At 41.4% G+C, this 19,540-nt stretch overlaps 2 protein-coding genes and 1 non-coding gene across 6 annotated transcripts in view; all 3 read left to right on the plus strand.

Moving 5' to 3' along the window:
• The window catches only part of LOC128081186 (dynein light chain roadblock-type 1-like), a 144,977-nt gene that overhangs the window by 101,941 nt on the left and 23,496 nt on the right, over nucleotides 1-19,540 (plus strand). The gene's annotated exons all lie outside the window — the stretch shown is intronic.
• LOC128081185 (uncharacterized) overlaps nucleotides 1-19,540 on the plus strand; it is a 123,536-nt gene that overhangs the window by 80,500 nt on the left and 23,496 nt on the right. The gene's annotated exons all lie outside the window — the stretch shown is intronic.
• Nucleotides 19,295-19,407, plus strand: LOC128081254 (U5 spliceosomal RNA). The gene has a single exon (XR_008207048.1). It is a non-coding gene; the product is annotated as a U5 spliceosomal RNA (small nuclear RNA).

A 19,540-nucleotide genomic window follows, 5' to 3' on the forward strand; every position in this document is an offset into this window, starting at 1 on the left:
AAAAGAAAAGAAAAGAAAAAAAAAGAAAGAAAAAAAAAGAAAAAAAAAAAACTTATCATCATTAAAGAAGCAACTCAGGAATGGCAAATTTCCCAAAGGTTTGTGACCACTTGCAGTCTGAAGAGTGCCTAGAAAGATGATGTGGACAGGTGTGCATGACTTGTACTTCTGCCTTTTGAGACATAAAATGGATACTTGAAGATAATTAGATGGAATTCAGAAATAATTACTTCTTTTGTAGTGCAGTGTGAAATAATTTGTAGCCAAGTTTATGTAAAGTTATCTTCAGTGCTCAAGATTTATATTTTTGCTTATGTTCCCCCAATCTAAGGAAAAAAAAAGTGCTGATATCTGTTAGCTCATTTTAAAAATTAGGTAAATTTACCATTCAGCACATAAATGAACAACAATTCTATATTCTGCAAAAATATATGAGTCAGGTTGAGTTTGATTTTCAAGGTGATTTTAAGAGTAAAGGTAAGTTCAACTGCATGTGTGTGAAAAAGTGGTTTTGGAAAAATCTATCAAAATCTTTTATAACAAATATTTCTGAATACCATTCTATCTGCAGTAGATTTTAACCTAGTGTTTTAAACCAAGATGTAAATTCTTATGTCAGAGATTCAGAAAAAGCAGCCATAGGAGTCCTTGTAGCTCTGAGCTCCCTACTCAGTTAAACTTTGAGTGCTGAATACTTTAAGGCTGAAGTGGCTCTGAACCAAGTCTGATGGCCTTTTTTGATTTTTGTACACTGTCAAGATTCTCCTAAGAAATAAAGAGGTAGAAGTACTTGAATTGGATTTCCTTCTTTGATTCAGAGTTGAATGCACTTACCAGAGTCCTGTTGACTTCCTAAGTGCTCAGTCATGAAGTGCCATTAGATAAGATTGTGAAAATTGCTTTTTAGTTCTAAATCATTTTTTATGTTATTTCTGGAGACATGCTACAACCAGACAATCTCAGATAAAGTCACACATTTCAAAGGAATTTGTGGTAGAAATAGTGATGCTTTCAAAGAGTTGTCTTTCCCTTTTGAATGTATTTTTCCTCAGCCACTGTGTATTGTGAAGAAATCCAGTTATACTATAATTTGTGTCCTAGAAAGGTATCACTGATCTTCATAGTGCTTCTTAGTAATGTTCCACACAAGGTTTCTACCTTGGTATATCTTAATGTTTAACAATAAGGAGATGGTAAAGCAATGCAGGCAAAAATCAACTATTAAAAATAATAGTATTTGTGGATGTATGATTTAGTATCTTAAGGTACACCTTGAGTCTTCTGCAATTGGTTAAACCAAACTTTTTTTACATATTCCTGGAAGTATCAATATTTTTCTCTTTTCATCCTTCCCACAGAAAGAAAACATAGGAAAAACTTGTTTATCAGAACTGGCTGTCCAGAGAGGTTGTTGTCTCCTGGATGTTTTGCTGCGTACCCTGCTCTAGAGAACTTGCTTTAGGAGGCTTGGACTCGATGATCTCCACAGTTCCCTTCCAACCCCCAAGATTCTTTGATTCTATGAAAGTGTGTCATCTACATTTCTGCCTTTGGTATTTTTCTAGGCTATGGCAGTGATGGATGCATTCAAGAGGTTAGATAAAGATATTGAAGTATCCACCTAGAGGGGGAAAAAGTGAGTGGACTCAAAAATGTCCGAAAAAGGAAAAGCTCTCCTGGGAATGGAAACACAAAACTCTCTTCAGAAACTAATCATACTGCTGGCAATCCATCCGGAAAGAATGACATATGCTCATAGGTATGAAATCTGAGGACATTTGCCAGGGTGAGTATGTGTGAGAGTAGCTTGTATGTAAATACAAGGAGAAAAAATAAGATTTAAGAAGTAGGCAAAGAACTTATAAAACTGGGTGATTGCCCAAAATTTGAAATAAACTCCTGTGGCCATTCCCAGACTGTTCTGCTGGTGAAAGTTTACTAACAGGTGGTTTGTTGAGACATGAGTTGTGGCATGTTTGGAGATATGTGTTTGTGATTTCTTTTTTAAAATTCAGTATATTTTTTTTGAAAAATTCTGTTCTTCAGCAAAGATTCAATCTGTTCTTATCTCAGTTACTTTCTAGTTGTACTGTTTTAATCTTCTGGTCCTAAGTGGTGGTCTCATAGACCTGATCCTTCACACCACAGCATCACTATTCTTATCCATTTAGATGTCTTCTGAGAAAGTAGTTTTTCTGTCGTTGGTGTTTATTGTGCCCAAGTGCCCTGGATTTACAAGACAACATTGCCTGCATTTATTGACTTCTTTGATTCTGTAACTGAAGAAGTCCTTTTCAGTTATGTGGTCTCTATTCCACTGAGAAACACATCACCATCTGGCTATTTTTTTTATAGCAATTCACTTTCCTGACACTGTCCTTAATGAAACTGCTTAGGCCATCATTATCAGATTTCAAGTTCAAGAATAGTGAGGGCTTAAAGTCTACATCAGGGAACATTTTTTATTTAAGAACATATTTTCTGTACATTCAGGAATTTCGTGGAGGCAGAGTGTAGCTTGAGACATGTGGAAGGCAAAGGAATGGATTTAGTAAAGTCATACAAAGAAAGCAGTCCAAACACTCCTTTGTTTTTCTTTCCATCTCCAGGAGCGAACTCATTTGAAGACATGGAGATCTAAGTAAGCTTCTTATTTGCTTCTGATGCAAGGATCACACAGGCATGTTTAACTAAAGATAAAATGAGCTCCCAACTGAAATGGACCACACAGAGCCATATATGTAAACATACCAATATATGATATTTGTATTTATGCTTTTATGTATGTACCCATACATACATGAGTGTGTATGAGTTTATTTTTACTAAATAAATCAAAGCCCTCTAGAATGACCTGTCGTTAAAATGGAGTACACGTTACCATGGAAAAGTTGGCCAGGGTTTATTTTCAGCAGAAGATTCAAGTTCTAAATTTCTTCCACCCCCACCATATTCATAGTAAATTGGGTGGATGAAAAGTGTAAGGCCATAAGTGCTGCAGTGTGAAGAAATGTTTAGACTGAGCATTCCTCTGCTTGGCATAATGCAGGTTTTCTTTGTACTGTTTTCTGCCTTTTGACTAGATGAGGGCCAGAGGGCAATTTTCTCCATGCTCATGTAATCTTGTGCCCCCTGTGACTAAATAATGGTCATTATACAAACTATACTCAATTGTATAGAGTTCTGTCGCTTTATACTTAGGATTACTATTCCCTACAGACAATAGTGAGAATACCAGGTTAATACAGCTGTGACCTCACTGCGCTCAATTTAAACTCAGGCTTCACAAGGTAAGAGACTTGTGCGTTTACCCACTGAACCAATCAGTTAAAAAACTGATGTGATATCTACCACATGTTGCTCCCTTTTTTATAAGGGAATTGCTCTGTACCGCCTGTAAGAGTTTCTAAAGCTCAGTAACAATGCTGAGCATCTATCAAAATGTCAAAAGGTTCATTATCTTAAAACCAAGGGAACAGATTTCTGCAGGCTTTTTCTAATACCAGCAACAAGGCCACTGTTGAGAGCTCGCAATTTTGCTTGTTGAAATTCTAAGGGTTTAGTGAAGTGCTTCAGAAGTAATATGCATTGCACAAGTGATAGTGAAATTAATGGGGGCATTATCATTCTTTTTCCTTTCTGCTTTGCTAATTTTCCAATCTCCTCCCCTTCTGTCATTCTCCCCCAGTTATTTCTTTTACAGACAAAAAGCTTCACTATAGACTCCAGAAGATTTCATATCTCTTTAGGACAAGGGCAGGAGATGGTTGCAGACAAGGACTTGATAAGGCTGCCAAGTATGGCCACTGGCTTCTTCTCCAAGTTGGTGGTATACGGCCTCTCTGAAGGCAACTGTCCACTCAGTTAGAGAGATGTTCCCATACTACAAACAAAATATGGAGAAGGTTACAGCAAAACTTTTAAATGGCTAATAATATTGTTCTTTTTCACTCTTAATTGTAACAGGATAAACATTATATTAATAGACTGTATGCTATATTTTTCTTAATGTTATCCTTGCCCTCCCAGGAGGAGCAAGAGAGATAACACAGAAAGCCTCTGGTGAGTAGGTAGGGCTGTTCTCAGGGATATGCTTTCCACACGTAATTAGGAACTAGAGTTCCATTCACTGGACAGTGATGGAGACCTTAATAAAATGGGTCTGACTAGCTCTTGGGAAGCTGTGTAATTACTATTGGAGAATTGCTCATCCAGATAGCAACAACAGCTCTGATCAGCTCTGGAGCACTGCAAACTCTGCAGCAGACAAAAACCCCATGCAATGCCTTAGCAAACCAAATGACATATAAAGACAGTGTTGACAGGAGCACTGCAACTATCAGTGCTACTGAAAGAAGGTAGCAGCAGTAGTAGAGATAACATGCATGAAACAGAGCACTCAAAGTTCCATCTGAACATAAGGAAAGTCTTCTGTACTGTGAGAGAGGCAAGCACTGAAGACTCCTCTTTGGAGATCTTCAGAAATCTCCTGGACATGAGCCTAGGCAACCTGCTCTAGGAGAACTGCCTGAGCAGGCTGTTGGACCAGATGGCTTCCAGAAGTTCCTTCTATCCCCAACCATTCTGTGATTCTGAGATTCCCTCTTGCTAAAGCAACATTCCTTTGTCCAGAAATCATAGGAGTAATGCACATCCCATCCTTGATACTTAGGTGATTACAGGTGATTTCCTCGTCATCTGGATTTAAACTCAGCAACACACGTTCAGCTCTCCACCAAGTTGTCAGCGATAAATGAGGAAATGGGCTGGACTCTGGGTACATTACCGACTGAAATAGCATCACCAAAAGGCCTTGACATGCCAGAGAGTCTGCAAACATGTGCAAACTGGCCTCATCATTCAACTACAGCTGAAAGAATTCTTTAACTAGATTTCATAGGAGTAAGCTACTTCAGCTGGCCTGAAAATGTCCTGGCTTTTTCTACTGAATGTCGAGAAGTATTGTGAGAGCAAGAGCAGAGTTGATTTTCAGATGTATTTCAGTGTTACTTTGGGGACTAAAATAAGAAAATGGGAAACCCTAAACAGACAGCATTGCAGATCTGAAGTCACAGGAATAAATGGGAAATAAACTCATCTCTGCATGGATGAATGTAACCTGTATGAAAATGCAGGTGTCACTGGGCCACTGCCACAGCATGTGACATGAAAGTCTCTTTCTATCCCTTCATTCCTTTTTCCACGTATCAAGGGACAATTTGGGAACATCCTCCTAACATCCTCCTAAGCTCTTGTGACTAAGTGATGCAGTAGTCATCAAGCAAGGCTGATATTCCTACTCTTTGGCTGGTGTGTGTGTGGAGTTTTAATTCCTCTTCCACTGCATGGAGAGAGAAGACAAGGTCAATCATTTTTTTGCACAGCAGTGAAGAGTCAGAGATAGCTTAGCTGCAATTTGAGTTAAATTATTAGTTCTGTAACAAAAAGGTATAGATTGTGGGCTAGTGAATGGGTGGAACTCACACACCTCCATTTTAAATCTTGATATTTCCATCATTTCCTAGCTGGTGATTTGGAGACAAATTCTTTACATTTATAAAGAACTTCTATCTGTCAGTGACATTCCATTCACTTTGTATATTAAGAATATTAAAGATTCTGATGGGGTATGAAACATTTTTTATGTATGCTATAGATAGCTGTAAACATTTCCCTTTGCCTAGCACTTCTTCAGTCACATTCCTGGTATGTATTGGACATGTTTTGTCTTAGGCTTCATGTTCTATGGAGAATTTAAGTTACATTCAAGTGCTCTACCACTTTACACTTATTTTTATATGTGAGTAATGCCACTATATCACTCAACTCTAGGTTTATAATTTCATTAGGTTCAAAATCAAGGCCTGGAACAAAAACGATGTCCTAAGGATAACAAATGTATTTGTTATCTCACTATAAGCCTATTGGTTGTTTTCCAGCAGAATATTTTGTGTGGCAGCCAAGGGGCTAGGAACCTTGGAAAAACTCCTTGAGCAATACAGTGAAGAAAGTCACTCTGATTTCCGTCTTCACCAGTGCTGAACCAGCCCCAGCCCCAGAAGAGCACTTTGTTTTTCAAGGAATACTTGAAAACTAGATTAAAATTACCGGAGGAACTCCAGCAAGGACGCAACTAATCTATACGCTGCCCTCTACAGTTTTGACCAGGTAAAAGCAAGATGGACTTTTTTCATTCATGTTTTATTTACTCCTTCCTCTGTGGGGAGAATTGATGGTGTTGATGACTAACGTGTAGCAGACCAGAACTTTGGGGTCTTTTTGCTAGCTTCTGTTTCCATAGTAAATGGACAGTATGTGGTACTGTTTGCCACGTGCAACCTCCATGTTTTCCATTCATTTTGGGGGGAAAGTTGTATTAATAGTACATATATACACATTAAATATCTAGGTATGGATGTACATAGCTATGTTTATAAAGATAGAAAAAAAGGTATGTTTATTGTACCAGCTGTACCCAGTGGCACAGTCTCATCAAAACACTTGGCCATGGTCTTCCATTTGATGGTACCCGCTAATTTTGTTCGGCTCTTAGTTATTGCTAGGTTAGACCATATCCATTCTCACACAGAGTAGATTTATGCATCCAGATATTCTGGCATTGCTTCAGTACCCTATGTATGAATTCTTGTAGTTAGGCATAAAGAAGGGAATTTATGAGCAAGAGTTACGTACTGCTCACTGTTTTGTCTTTCACTCTTCTCCTGTGTGAGCACTGCTTGATAGAAGGAAGTAGGCAAAGAAAGAGGTAGAAATGCAGAAGACCTGGATGGGCTCTGCCTGCTTCCCTCTAAGACCCTGGTTCTCCTTACTCTGAGGAACTTATAGACAGATCTTCACATTTGGTGCCAGTCAGCTGGGGAGTAGCAAGTGTCATGTCAGAAAATCATACCATGATAACAGCAAACAAAATAATTTACTTTAGCCACCTAGTAAAGTATTTGGGCTTCTCAGGACAGTTGTCATGGAACCAAGCCTGTCAGAGCTCAAGAAGCATTTGGACAACGTACTCAGAAATACAAGTTGAATTTTGGGTGGTCATGTGTGGAGCCAGATGTTGAACCCCATTATTCTCGTCCATCCTTCCAACCCTGGAGATTCACTAATACTATTAGCATGTCTTTATGTGTACATAGGATACATGAAGGCAGAGCCTGGATGCAAGCAGGGTGAGAGTTTCTTCTAAAAGAAGCTCTGTCAACCAGTACCTGAAAAAGCAGAGCTGTGCACTAAAGGAGCTGTGTCACAGCTGCTGTAGCTACAAAGGCATCAATTATGGCAGTATGAGAATAGCTGTAGTTTTGTGACTAAACGGATATCTTCTACTGCTGTTGTACACATCTACTGATGTTTTTCCTTTTTTATATACATAAGTTATTATAGTAATGCTTTTAATGGAAAGCTGAAAGAAAATGCTGGACAAAATGTTTAATAAAAGCAACCCATATGCATTATTGTCCCACTTCAGACTATTTTCAGTTCAAAAAATATATATGTGTGTTTTAATTAGCTTATTTCTAAGCTTGGTACTTTGGGAATCACTCTCACTCCTTTCTCCTCCTCCCCCTTGTTTCAAGCCATTGGTGTTTGAAACTTACTGCAAGTTCCCATGCAGACATTACACTTAACACATCTCTTGTCAAGGTATTTTAATTCTTTGGAGGAAAAAACAGTACTGAGAAAATGAAACTACACATTAGCTAGGTGGAATAAATTTCAAATTTCATGTTTTGTTTCTTTAGGATAGAAGCTTGTCTTGGATTTTTAATGGTTAAACTCAAGATGGTGACTTGAGTACAGGTTTTTTTTTGTCAGACAGAATCTTCACTTTTGCTCAGACTTTGCAACCTGTTGTTCAGTTAACAATGACTTGTTTACTTTTGGCAGCCAAGAGTTTATCCCTCTGAAGTTTCTTCCACACATCTATGTCTCTATGGGTATCAAAAGTCGGATTTGTTATGTCTGTTTCTTTTAAAATTAAAAGGTAGAACACAGAGAACTGTCAAGGAGTCAAGAATTAATTTCTGCAAGATTTATGGGGAAATGCCAAAATATCTCAGTAGTTTTAAGACCAGCTAGAAATCTTCACAGAATTTTGCTCAGTTTTTGCCACTACTACAAACAACCAAAAGCAAAAAAAAAAAAAAAAAAAAAAAAAAAAATTGATTAAATTTCACTTTCAAACATGACTTTTTCAGAAATGGTGTAAAATGTGAAGGAACAATATGTTTTTCATAAAATGTCAAACTTGCATATTTTCTACCTGGAATGAAGCCTGTGGGTGGCTCATGCAAAGAAACGATAGTGGTTTTTATTGACAGATTTCTACTTAAATTCTCTATATTTATTAGTTTCAATTGTTCAAAGATGTAATTCCTAAGGGATGGTTGTAAATAAAAAGGTAACCATCAACAACTTTGCTTCTGGGAAGTACTGCCCCAAACACTGTGGCGTAGTTGTTCATCTTTGTTTCTCTCTCCTCCAAACCCCAGGCCAGTGTGTGTTCCCTTTCAGCAGCTGTGGCAGGCACAGCTATCAATAACACTCCTGGCTGTTAAGTGGATAAATGTATTCCTTTTTTTCCTTTGGCAGGATACCCTTGAACTGTGTGACAAAGAACCGGAGTTGAAGAGCATCCTTTTCTCTTTTTGTTATTTTCACACTCATGAATCTTCTAGCCTTCCGGGCCGCAAACATAGATATACCCATTCAATTCTAGAGATCTCACTGTTTGCATCAGAGTCCTCTGTAACTATTTAGCCAATCACAGAGAGGTCAGACACAGTGGTCAGTTAAATGCACACCAAGGTTAGTTTGTCTCAGTCAGTTGTTCGTACTGAATAATGGGGATATAGTTTTTCTCTGAAGCAGTTATTTAAATATCTGGCATTATGAGGTTCTGTTGCTGAGAATGAAAATAAACCAGATCAAAGCTTCTTCCTTTTTTTTTTCCTAGTGGTGGGTGCCTGAACTTTATAATCTAGGTCAAACCAGTTCCACATCAGTAGCTAATAGGGAAAAAAATGCCCTTCATTATGTTAACAAAAACAGTGGTTTACATGTGCGTATATGCCAAATTCATTAGGCAGGTAATGAAGCATTTGCACAAATGTAACACTGCATTAATAATCACTACAATTAGTTCTGATGATGGAAGCAATTTACAGCACGTCACATGTATAAATAATGGTGCATTTCCTGCATGTGTCATTATTATGTATTAAGGATGCCACCTTGTTGTGACTTTCTCAGTAATGTTCCCCTTGAGTCGAAGTTAAGTGTAGATGACTGATTTTATTTCTGAGCTACAGCATATTTTACACTTGTGTAGTTTAAATACTCAGTTGAGGTCATTTATGTAAGTTCTGTAAATGCAGTGTCTAAATAATTGCAATAATTATTTGCTGCTGAATAATGTGGTTAGTACAGAACAGGTCCTCCTGTGGTCAGAATTTAATGAAATATGAGAGATATTTATAGCTTTAAAGAAAAAAAGAAAAAGAAATATTACCCCTTGGTGATATGCTTTCCTCTGTATCTCCTAACTTGCATTTACTCTTAGAAATTAATTTTCCTTTTTAATTTTTCCCCTACTGACCTTTTTTTGGCTATTAGGACATGAAACTGGTTTTCCTTTCTGTAGTACTTGATGTCACTTTGAAATTATTGTTTAATTTTATGGTGATGATTTAATAATGTTTCTCATTTAGAAAACAAGTCTTTAAAATCAGCTGATTCCAACTTTCAGTTCTCTTTGCTATTAATCTTACCACTCTTTAAGATTAGTTCTTTTTAAACCATACTTCATAAGCTTGATAATTAATTCTGCTAATTAAAAAGAAGGAGGATTCTGATGGCAGGAAGGACTAGAAAGGTGTGTAAGAGCAAGAATTATTTCAGCTCTCCCTTTGGTAATAATGCTTACTGGCCCTTTTCATTGTAGAGATTAGTGATTCATTACACTGTGGCTTTATCAGCATTTTTTAACATAGATATTGTAGAGAGAAGAGTGAAAGACTTTCCAAAATGCAACTTCATATGCAAATGCACATGTGCATATGTGTGTGAATACATATATATTGATATAGCTCCCAGTTTGGTACCCTTCGGGAACAAACTTCTTTCTTAGAAATAGGGATTGAGCAGAGTAGCAGAAATGCTGAATCACAGCTTGAACCAGTGATTGAGTACCTGGTGGGAAGGCAGGGCCAAACCCCAGCAGAGCTCACGTGCAAGCAATGCTTCTCAGTGACCGGAAGGGCTGGAGCCAGGATCCATCCCTTCCCAGACCTCATTTAAGGGTTGGCAGTGGAGGCAAGGGTATCTTGCTGGAGGTCCCTATCTACCTGAGACCTTACAAAGGTAAGCACATTTTCTTCTTTTTTGTTTCTGCATCCACAGCTGCTGTACAGGGTTTGTTCTCATATACTGCAGCCTCGGGTTGTGCCACCCCACTATTATTGCAGTACCTACCATCACATTACAACCAGGAATAATAGACTAGAAAGCATTAGCTAGCCCATCAGCTACTGCAGAGTTTCCCATCTCCTGTCATCATTGGCATCAGTTTGTGCTGTGAATTAATACTTAACATTCTTAACATTAATTAACATGAATACTTAACATTCACTTGGACTTAAAACTTTTTCCCACTGGAAAGATGAATTCTGCCATACTCAACACTGGCAACTAAGGTGAAGTGTCCTCACCTCAGTGTCCCACTTTTTCCCTCCACTGCATTGTCCATGTATGCACATACATGGAGCTGTTTGGTGTTGAGGGGGATGTGAGCTCTCCTCTCTGTATTCATCCAGTGAGCAATGGTTTAGGCCCTTCTGAATAGACACAGTCCAATTTTTCATAGTTACAACAGCAGTTATGCAAACCTGACAGCCCAAATAATTTCTAATACAAAGCCCTCACTTTTCTTGCAGCAGTGAAAATGTCCCTCTTATGAGCTTTGATTATTCCCATGTAATCAACATTTCTAAGGGTACGTGTCTGAATGAGCCTTACAGAGTTAGAATACTGATACACTTTTCCAAAATACAAAGGGAAGCAACCATTCCTTTAGACAAATATATTTTAAATGTAAAAAGCATTACATGTGCTTCTATTGCTGACCAAGAGGCGCAAGCTTATTCTGACAGCAAAGAAGTCCCATTTTAAGCCAAAGTTGTTGGTATTTTTCACAAGGCTTAGGCTTCTCATCACCAGTGTGTGACATTGCTCATTATGTCCTGGTGGCCTTTTTTTCTACCTTTCTTCCTTTTTTTCCCCCTCTATTCTCTTCCACTCGATTTAAAAGAAAGATGGATTCGAGTCTCACATATTCCAATTGAAATAAAGTTGCAGCAAGCATACTGGAATAGCAGCAGCTATTTTACGTGTTCTGTTCTGTCATATCATTTGTAATATTTAAAGCCTATAATTACGTTTTTACTGGAACTGTTGGGAGGCAAATACTGCACCCAAGGGCGTAAGGGTTCCTGTTTGGAAAGGCTTCATCATAAACTGGCATATTTTGCAAACCAAAGGGTAGCAAAAAGAAGCTTCAAACTCTGTGAAGCCAAATGAAGCAGAAAGACAGTAGTTCCTTGAATAAAATGTGTTACTGCTGCTAATCACAAAGCATAACAGCAACATTATGGCTGGAGTTCTACAATAAACATAATGCTTATGTGATGTGGCAGCAATGGGATTAATATTAATTCAATTTTTACTGAATTTTTTGAATAAATCCCAAATTCAAATGAAGTAGAATTTCAGTTACTTGGTGTTTCCTAGTGAGGCAATATAAAAGGCTGCAATCAGATGCAAGTTTTTTTATTTCTCCTCTAAGAAAGGCACAGTAGGTTACCTTCCTGTCACTCGTGAGGATTATGTTTTTAAAGATCTGCATGGGAAAATACATTCACTTGCTAATGAGTTATTTTCTCTTATACCATGCAGTGTTTTGAAAATGCACTTTTCTCCTTAAAGATTTTTAGGAGGGATAAGTTAGAAAATATGACGTTAGGCTCAGATGAGACTGCTTTACACCGTCAGACAGTTATAGTCATAAACTTGATATTATTACTCAAGTTTTTATAGGTACCTCTTGCTAGATTGAAAAAAATAATAATAATAGAAAGAAAGCCAGGAAATCTGTACTTCAGTGTAGTTATGTCCGAAACAACAACAAAAAAACAGCAGTGAGAATACTTAACTATGAAGCTTTGTGTAAGGAAATACTGGATTTTTTTGTTTGTTTGTTTCTCATAACAGTATTTATTATGAGCAGCTTTGATTTTATTCTTTTGAAAACTGATGTTGTTTCACCTAATGATCTTGGGTAGATTCTACAGGAGGATTTGGGTTGTCTCTTTGGTGTCCACACCACTGAAGCCTGGGACTACAGGCTCTGCTTCATACATTTGCCAGAATTCATCACCTTGTCTGTGTTAATAACTTTCATACCTAAACCTCTTGAATGTATATACATAGTTTGTTAAACTCGAGGTAAATTCATTTTTCAGGACTGGAGCCTTCTGGGGAAGTCCACAAGCTTTCTCGTCTTTATGGTCCCATCATACCAGAAATTTGACTCTCTGTTGTGGAATAAATTACCTGACTTGAAATGAGCACAATGATTCATCACCAGAAGATTTTGTCTGCAAAGGTTTGCGACTTGGCACACTGCTTCTTTAAATACTTTTGCAAGCACTTACTTGGCAACTTGGATTCTGTGTTTTGTAACACTGCTTTATATAGCCAGCCTAGTCACTTTCTGGTTCAGTGTATTTAGGTCTCAATTTTCCTATTTTAATTATTTTGTTTTAAGAGGTTACTATTTAGAAATGCCTGGTCAGAAATAAAGATATGCTTTTTATTAAGCTGCACTTTAATTGATAGATTCCCCTGATACAGCAGTCCAGAGTGGCACAACCCTCGAGACTTCTATCTAATTGCTTAAATGTCTTTTTCTCTGGATAGATAATAGCATGAAAACATTATACGTTTCCTTTCATTTTCATGTTCCCAAAACAGGGAGAACAGCTTATTAGAGTGCGCATCGTTCTTCACAGCTCTCTCACACATCTGTTTCTGTAGCTCCAGCTTTGTCAAATTGCCACCAGCTGACGTGTACTGCATGATCTGAACTTTGCCTTTGAGTTTTGGTCCCGGATGGCATGCAGAGCAGCTAAGAGCCTAAGGTGCAAAACTGCCAAAGCTGCTTCTGTTCAGAAACGAAGGGCAGAACTTCTAAGGGTACAAGAAGAAAATGCTACTTTTAGTTCTAAAACTCTTGCATGGGAAATACTTTAATCTGTTTTCATATATGAACATCCACATAGATCTGTATAAAATGTGGATGAGTATGGATGAATATACAGATAAGAACAACCCTAGCTGATTCCCCTCTGCTGCTGAGCTAGTCACTTCAGAGCATTTACTGCATACAGTTTGTGGAAATCACCCGAGAGCTTTTTCTAGTGCCCTTTCCAGACTTGTTATTTTTCTTTGTCCAAAAGTAAAAAGCTTTTTTGGAAGAGAAAAAAAATAGCAAGTTGTGTTGGAACAGCTCATTTGCTGAGCCTGGCTAGCTTAGGGAAAGTGCACTTTTCACCCTTAACTCTGCCATAAGGTTCTGGTCAATATCAGTTTGCTCACATCTCCTTGTCCCTACCAAGTGGGTTTTCATATGTCGAAGAACCACACGCAGATTAACGCAATTGGAAGGAACTGTTCTGAAGAAGAGGCCCAAGAGGAAGTTGCCATGGAGATGAGGAGGCTAAACATTACTGTACTTGTGACCTCCGCCAGGATGATTTCTCCAAATGACAGCGGAGGTCACGGGGGCACACGGGGAAGCTGGTTCTGCCTGTCCCTGCTCTGCATCCAGCCCCTGGGTGAGTAAAGAATGACTGCTTCCCGTTTAGGCAGTCCATTAACCTTCACAAGCCTGAACTTTCATTCAAATAATTGTAAAATAAGTATAGGTGGTGAAACCTGAGGAGAATCACTGCTATTTGTATGGCCTTTGGAAAGTTTAGAGACCCAACCCCGAGCAGGGATCCGCTGCTGTTTCAGAGAATGAGATTATATCTTTCCAGGCTCTCTGCTGTAATTGGGAAATGTTACAGCACTGGTGAAAACAGAAACTTGTATGCACTGGCTGATGGTCAAATGAATGCAAACAGGACAGATGTGCATGGATCTCCATTCTGCATTTGCTGGGGAGATTGCCTTGTCTTTTACTCACCTGTGTTGCTGCTGAATTGCTTTAGCCGTAATACCTTTTGCAAGGTGTGTTAGAATTAGGCAGCACAAGTCAGCTTTGCTGTCCCTCATCTGGGTTACAACATAGGGACACAATGGTGGTGGGTCCTTGCACAGAGCTCAGTGGGCTGCAGCTCCGGCTGCACGCGAGGCTCCAGGAGTGCCAGCACAGAGCAGTAAGTGCCGCAGCCTGATGGCATTGATCTTTCACTCGACATGAATAACAAGACTCTTTTCAACACCCAGGCATTGCTTCGAAGTGGCATCTTAAGGCACAGCTTATTGTGGATGAGGTTAGTTGTGCTGGCTTCAGTGTAGATAAATGGCTGGTTGCAGAACCAAGATTACTTCAGAAATAAGTGTTTCTTGGTATTATTTTGAGCAGTAGCTTGTTGTCGACTGTTCTAAATGCCAAAAGCCTTTAAATTTTATTGTGATATTGTGGATAGGACCCTGCATTAGCAAAAAATGGCTTCTGTGAAAAGCACCACTTACAGTCAGAAATAGTTCACAGCAGCAATAACTTGCAAGTCTAGCCTAAATCCCAGACAGGTCTGTGTTGAGTTCAGAGAGGCTCTGAATCTGAATGCTGATAAGCAGTTCACACCCTCTAATAATCCTTAAGTAGCGTCAGGGAGGGCAGAAGATATCTTCCACCCACACAGCAGAGCAGGTGTTTCAGCCTATTGAGAACAGGGAGGCTAACATGGTTTCCACCAGGCAACGAGTTTATTCCAAGAAGACTGTGGCAACCCAGACGGAGGGGCTGCTCAGGAATGTGGCTGTTCAACTCTGGCTGCAGGGACTGCTTGAGCCTGCTGCTACCTGGGGAAGATGGCAGGGATTACACCTGCATGAGGTGTGAGCAGGTGGATGAGTTACTCCAGCTGGGGATTGAGCTCAAGGAAGAGGTACAGAAACTTAGGACCATCAGGGAATGTGAGTGGGAGATAGACTGGTGGGGTGACTGGCTGGCATGTCAGAGGAAAGGGTGCCAGGGAGACACCCTCACAGAAGTGGTGGACCCCCAGCCCCATCAGAGTAGGACAGACCTGACTGATTAGGAAGGTTGGACGAGAGTCTCTGCTCAACGTCATGGGAACCCCCCCTGCCTGCCCACCCCACTTCCCCATATCCCCCTTAGCAACAGGTTTCACATGCTGGAAATGGAAGGTGAGGTGAGCAATGAGGTCATGGAGGATCTGCCGAGGAGGGAGCCCAAGGCAAGGAGGGAGTCTAAGGCAAGGCAGCCACCCCCATGCCTCCAGACTGCCTCTGTCAGGAAAGAAAGAAGGGTGGTCATGGTGGGTGACTCCCTTCTCAGAGGAATGGAGGGCCCCATATGCAGACCAGACCCGAGCCGCCGAGAAGTGTGCTGCCTTCCTGGGGCCCAGGTTGGGGACATAAGCAGGAAAATACCAAAGCTGGTGAGGCCCACTGATTACTTTCCGTTGCTCATAGTTCAGGTGGGCAGTGAAGAAATTGCTCAGACAAGCCTACGGGCAATGAAAAGGGATTTCAAGGGTTTAGGGCGCTTAGTTCAAGGTGCAGGAGTACAAGTAGTCTTTTGTTCTGTGCTGTCAGGGGCAGTGTGGGACTCAGAGCTTGCACGGAAGGTGCAAGCAATGAATAACTGGCTCAGAGGCTGGTGCAAAGCCAGAAACTTTGGGTTCTTTGACCACGGGGTAGTTTACTCGGCCCCTGGCTTGCTGTCCAACCATGGAACCCACCTATCTCAAAGGGGGCAATGAATCTTAGCTCAGGAGCTAGCGGGGCTCATTGATAGAGCTTTAAACTAATTATGACGGGGGAAGGGGACAGTACAGGCCTCACAAAAGAAGAGCCTAGGGGAACGATTTTAGAGCTGGGAGTGAGGCAAATGTCTCGGCTCAAGTGCATCTATACCAATGCACGCAGCATGAGCAACAAGCAGGAGGAACTGGACCCAATTGTGCGCCAGGCTATGATCTAGCTGCTGTTACTGAAACATGGTGGGACTGCTCCCATGACTGGCGTGTTGAGATCAATGGTTATAAGCTCTTCAGAAGGGACAGACAAGGAAGGAAGGGTGGTGGTGTGGCCCTTTATATTAAAGACTGTTTTGATGTTGAAGAGCTTGAGATTGCAAATGATAAAGTGGAGTGTCTATGGGTGAGGATCAGGGGGAAGGCCTGTCGGGGAGACATCGTAGTTGGGGTCTGTTATGTACCGCCGAATCAGGATGAGGAGATGGACGAAGCATTCTATGAGCAGCTTGTGGAAGTTGTGCAATCACCAGCACTCGTTCTTGTGGGGGATTTCAACTTCCCTGATATATGTTGGAAATATAACATGGCACAAAGAAAGCAGTCCAAGAGGTTTCTAGAGTGTGTGGAAGATAGCTTCCTTACACAACTGGTACGAGAGCCTACCAGGGGTGATGCCCTGCTTGACCTGCTCTTTGCTAACAGAGAAGGACTGGTAGATGATGTGAAGGTTGGAGACTGTCTAGGGCAGAGCGACCATGAAATTGTAGAGTTCTCTATTCTTGGAGATGTCAGAAGGGAGACTACCAAAACTGCTATCTTGAACTTCAAGAGGGCGGACTTTGACCTGCTCAAGATGCTTGTAGCACGGGTCCCTTGGGAGTCACTCCTTAAGGGTAAAGGGGTCCAGGAAGCCTGGACACTCCTCAAGGTGGGAATCTTAAAGGCACAAAAACAGGCTGTCCCTGAATACCGTAAGGTGAGCCATAGGAGGAGAAAACCGGTGTGGATGAGCTGGCAATTACTGTCAAGACTCAGGAAGAAAAAGAGAGTCTATGTCCTTGGGAAGAAGGGACAGGCTACTAGGGGAGATTACAAGGAAGTTGCTAAGGTATGCAGGGAGGAAGTCCAGAAGGTGAAAGCCCATCTTGAACTTAGATTGGCCACTGCAGTAAAGGAGAATAAGAAATCCTTTTACAAATATATCAATGGCAAGAGAAGAAACAAGGATAATCTCTGTCCTTTAATTGATGCGGCAGGGAATGTGACCACAGATGACAAGGAGAAGGCTGAGGTCCTCAACACCTTCTTTACATCTGTCTTTAATAGTCAGACCAGTTATCTTCAGGGCACTTTGTGCCCTGATCTGGATATCTGGGCTAATACACAGAATGTCTCCCCGGAGATTGAGGTGGAGGCCATTAGGGAGCTCCTCCTCCATCTGGACAGTCACAAGTCCATGGGACCGGATGGGCTTCATCCTAGGGTGCTGATGGAGTTGGCAGGGGTGATTGCTAAGCCGCTCTCAGCTATCTACCAGCGCTCCTGGTTGACTGGAGAGGTTCCAGAGGATTGGAGGCTTGCTGATGTGACTCCCATCTACAAGAAGGGCTGTAAGGAGGATCCAGGAAACTATAGGCCTGTCAGCCTGACATCAGTGCCAGGGAAGGTCATGGAACAAATCCTCCTGGGAGAGATCACATGGCTCGTGCGTGATGTCCACGGGATCAGGCCCAGCCAGAATGGGTTCATGAAAGGCAGGTCGTGTTTGACCAACCTCATCTCTTTCTATGGCTGGGGGACCAGACTGGTAGATGCGGGAAAGGCTGTTGATGTCGTCTACCTAGACTTCAGCAAACCTTTGACATGGTCTCTCACAGTATCCTTCTGCAGAAACTGGCTGCCCGCGGCTTGGACAGTTTTACCCTCTGTTGGATAAGGAACTGGCTGGAGGGCCGTGCTCAATGGGTGGTGGTCAATGGAGTGAAGTCTAGCTGGAGACCTGTTTCAAGTGATGTCCCCCAGGGATCGGTGCTGGGGCCCATCCTGTTTAATATCTTCATTGACGACTTAGATGAAGGGATTGAGTGTACCCTGAGTAAGTTTGCAGTAAGTTACAGGCTTGGGGATGAGTGCTTGGATGACTGTGGAGAGGAAAGGGACCTGGGGGTGTTGGTTGATGCTCGGCTGAACATGAGCCGACAGTGTGCCCAGGTGGCCAAGAGGGCCAATGGCATCCTGGCCTGCATTGAAATAGTGTGGCCAGCAGGAGCAGGGAGGTGATCATCCCCTGTACTCAGCGCTGGTGAGGCCACACCTCGAGTACTGTGTTCAGTTTTGGGCCCCTCACTACAAGAAAGACATTGAGGCCCTGGAGCGTGTCCAGACAAGGGCAATGAAATGGTGAGGGGTCTGGAGCACAAGTCTTATGAGGAGCGGCTGAGGGAGCTGGGATTGTTCAGTGTGGAGAAGAGGAGGCTCAGAGGAGACCTCACTGCACTGTACAACTTCCTGAAGGGAAGTTGTGGTGTAAAAGGGTCTGGCCTCTTCTCCCAGGCAAATAGTAGGACCCGAGGAAACGGCCACAAGTTGTACCAGAGGAGGTTTAGGTTGGACATGAGGAGAAACTTTTTCTCTCAGAGTGGTTAGGCACTGGGATGGCTGCCCAGGGAGGTGGTGGAGTCGCCGTCCCCGGCAGTGTTCAAGAGGCGCCTGGACGAGGAGCTACGAGAGATGGTTTAGTGCTTGTGATACTAACAGGAATGGGAGGGTGGTTGGACTGGATGATCTCGCAGGTTGTTTCCAACCTTGCGATTCTGTGATTCAGTGAATCCCAAAGTCCTTACAGCACAGGAGCTGGGAGACTGGAAAACAAGTATGACTGCTGCAGTTTTTACTCAGTTCTATCATCAGTCAGAGGTCAGGACCCTGCAGAGGACCTGCCTGTTCTATCAGAACAGCCCAGTTAATAGTAACTGGTTGAGTATTGAGCTGGTTGATAACTTCATCTTCTACTATGAAAGTTATCACCAGAGTCTATCTCACGGAGGAGAAAGCATCAGGACAAAACTTCATGCAAGACACCTGCGTTTGGAGAGAAGGAATGGAATTGCATATTTTTCTAGTCCAGCTTTTGGGTGTCAACAGCCAGGCAGAAAAGAAGGGGAGGGACATCATCTTTTAGGTCATTTCTTTATGTGATGAACATTTGTATGCAAAATGGATTGGGATCACTACTTCTGACAAGCCAAGAATTGATCAAATATCATATATTGTGGATTCTCTTCAGATCATACATCTTTTGCATCTTACCAAAGATTTCTATGGAGAGGAACAAGCACAAGTGTCTTGGAATTTTCAGAGGCTTCTTGGTGGAGAGTTTTAGGCTGAGGCACTAAATGAGTTTTTTGCCTTAGTCTTCACTAGCAGCCAGGATTCTCATATTTCTCGCGTCCCTGAAGCTCACATCTGTGGGCCTCTAGGTGGGAGCCTGGACAGCAAAGCCCCCCTCCCTC

This window comes from Tympanuchus pallidicinctus, unplaced genomic scaffold, assembly GCF_026119805.1.
Source record: "Tympanuchus pallidicinctus isolate F22 unplaced genomic scaffold, pur_lepc_1.0 scaffold20, whole genome shotgun sequence".
Lineage (NCBI taxonomy): Eukaryota > Metazoa > Chordata > Aves > Galliformes > Phasianidae > Tympanuchus > Tympanuchus pallidicinctus.